The sequence below is a fragment of the Dipteris shenzhenensis genome, chromosome 32 (genome assembly GCF_047967505.1).
Source record: "Dipteris shenzhenensis isolate YYH24624 ecotype China chromosome 32, Dip_SZ_1.0, whole genome shotgun sequence".
Taxonomy (NCBI): domain Eukaryota; kingdom Viridiplantae; phylum Streptophyta; class Polypodiopsida; order Gleicheniales; family Dipteridaceae; genus Dipteris; species Dipteris shenzhenensis.
In genome coordinates, this window is record NC_141627.1 from 27,511,500 (window position 1) to 27,514,500 (window position 3,001).

Here is a 3,001-nt window from a genome sequence, read left to right on the forward strand (position 1 = left end):
GTTGTGTCCAAACTCAATGCTAGATGGAACATTGCTGATGCTGAAAAATATTCATAAGTATTGTAAACATGTCAAAGGATGAAAGAATAAAGAAATTCATCTATATTCACTCCCATATCTCATGAGCAATAACATTCAATGCTCCTACAAGCCACGTCTTTCTCTCAATCATTTTCAAGCCATTTCAAGCCATCTCCATGATCGTTAAGCTTCTCCATCAGAACACCATAACTAATCTCGACATAGGCTTGTTTTTCAAAGTTTATCGACACCAAGAGACTTTGCCTTATGAAAGAGTAATGAAATCGTGAAGCAATGGAAAAACACTGCACTCAAAATGGCAACACCAAACTACAACTCTACAGAATAAGCCAAAAAGAGACGAATATGCACCTCTTTCAAAACGACAACACGTAGGTGCCATGCAAAGAGAAAACATGAGGAGAGAAGGTTTACAACATATCAACTTATGGTGTGATGGGAAGATTTTTTCAAAATGTATAATCTGAAGCTCTACACTGCCCTTTTCAAATCCGACAACATTGCTGAAATTTGTGGGCAACAAAACAAAAGGTATGCATGGATACATCAGGTAGTCTCAAGTTGCGTACATGTATGTCTTTATACGAGCAAGAGGCGAACACAAAATTATAGTAGATAGCTGAAAGCTCCAGATTGAAAGAGCAGTTACATAATAAAATTGAAGAACATACAAAGACGAGGGAGAAGTTACATAAAGCAAGATCGAAAGCGACCCCTTTGGGAGATAGGCGTACAAGAAGAAAACTTTGCAACCTTGTAGAATTGAAAGCAGGAAGTGGAGGGTGCAAGTGTCGAGTACAAGTAGCAAGGTGAGATTGTTTAAAGCATTTGCTATTTGCAATGTGTTGATCCGAATGCTCTTCCTGTAAAACAATGAAAGGTCTATTTTCAACGACTATTTTGAAAGGGATGATTAAGGAAAAGAAGCTTAAAACCATCAAACACAATGTTGTGCAACAGTTCAGAAAGCAATAAAGTTGATGTAAACTTAATTCAGGACGCTCTCGATGAGAGTGGAGTTAGCAGGAAAGGTTATTCTTCTACGTTCAAAGCAGTGTCATCAACTTTTAAAGATCAAAGGATGAAACATGTGCCTCTTCCAAATCCTTCAGAAGTTTGGAATTTAAGAGCTTCACTCAATGAACAAGTAGATGATTTTATTGGTCAGTGGTTGCATATTGAGGATGTATTTGAAGGTAGTAAGGGGACCGCTGTGTATAATCATTAGAATAATATTTTGGTTGATCTTGAATACTTACAAAAAAGAATGGTTGAATTCTATAGAATCACATTTGAAGAGTGTCAGGGATGGCTTATATTTGTCATAAAGTTGGATGAATGTGAAATTGTTAAAGAGAGAAAGATTCACACTTATGAATAGGGCACTTGATACATCAATCACAAAAGAAAACTCAAAGCATTTCATTGTACAATCAAAGAAGCACATTTGGTGGTTGGGAGCATTTGAGGTAAGCGTGAACTTTCATTTTTCAAAATAGAGTTTCTTTTTAATGGTAGGTAAAGACAGCGAGCCCCCAAACCTTGTTTTAGGTGTCTCACCATACAAAAATACCAGATTTCATCAAAAACTAGGTTCAGGGAGGCAAGGGTAATTTCCAAGTTGATTGGCATATGGCAAGGGACCTCAAGACCCTCAAATGTATGTTCATTATAAGCAAAGGAGGTAATTCAAAGTCTCCATGCCTTTACTACAAGGAGCCAGCCCATGTCATGGATCCTAAATGGTGGAGAAAAGCTCCTAATAGGGACAAGATTGATCCCAAATTCAAAGCATTTCTTGATATTCCTTTGTGTAATGTACATATATGCACATTGCATGCTTTATGTAGAATCATCGAAAAGTTGGTCATTTTATATATTGGATTTTCTTGGAAGCTTTGACCAGAAAAAAGTAGGAAAAAAGCAATTGCTGCATTAGAAAAAGTATTATCGGACATGGGTCTCCAAGGAGGAGATGTTCATATCATAACAGACATCAAGAAGTCCTCAAATGGAAAGGATGTTCCTATCAAACCGTCAATTGGTGGAGTCAAAGCAAGAAGATTTTAATCAAAACCACAAAGAGAAGCGAAGCTTGGTAGATGATCAAGATATGTTTCCAGGGTGAGATATGGCCTTTGGAAGCATGTGCATAATGCAATTAAAGATGATATGGTAGAGGGTGTTGCTAGAAATGTTAAAGCAGATGCATGGAAATCCTTCGACAAGCTTTTCTAGCTTTGTGACAAAAAGACATGGACCAAGAGCGATCATCGTGCATTAGAAGAGGAGCTAAAAACTTTTGGAAAATCAATGAAACAAGCATGGACAAGCTACAATATAACACACTACATGGTAAGTTGAATTAATTTGTTTTATATGCATAATTTGTACTTTCAAACATGGTTTACAAAATAGTGACATAATATTTTCTATGATTGCAGCATATTCTATATAACCACCTTCCATATTTTGTTCAAAAGTGTGGATGCCCTGTAATACATTCCACACAAGAATGGAAAAGTCTCATTACACAACAAGAAATTCTTTTTTTTTGACATACATAGTATTTTGGAGGAGCACATAAGGCAAATTGTCTCAAAGAAGTATTTCAATGGTTTTTTAGCAGTATACTTCAAAGGTTGCAAATCCAAAAAAAAGTTTCATTATCAAAAGTTAAACTTGCCTTTAATATGGTACCAAAGAAAAGAAGAAGGCAGATCCTTGATAATTCAACAGCTGCACAGAAACACACAGAGTGGAGATAGTCAAAGGTCTTTGTGAATCACAGGTGGATTGATAGAGTTGGAAACCTTATGGAGATTTATAAAAATGAAGCAGAGACTTTGTAATATTTTCTAGAAAAATTTAGTACAGAGACTTTGTAATATTTTCTAGAAAAATTTAGTACAAATTCTGAGCTGACTATTTTTTCTTGTAGGACTTTGTGTCCTTTGTA

At 35.9% G+C, this 3,001-nt stretch overlaps 1 pseudogene; it reads left to right on the forward strand.

Annotated features, from left to right (window-relative positions):
- Positions 1-1,674: 1,674 nt before the first annotated feature.
- On the forward strand, positions 1,675-2,600 carry LOC147880541 (uncharacterized; annotated as a pseudogene).
- Positions 2,601-3,001: the final 401 nt, after the last annotated feature.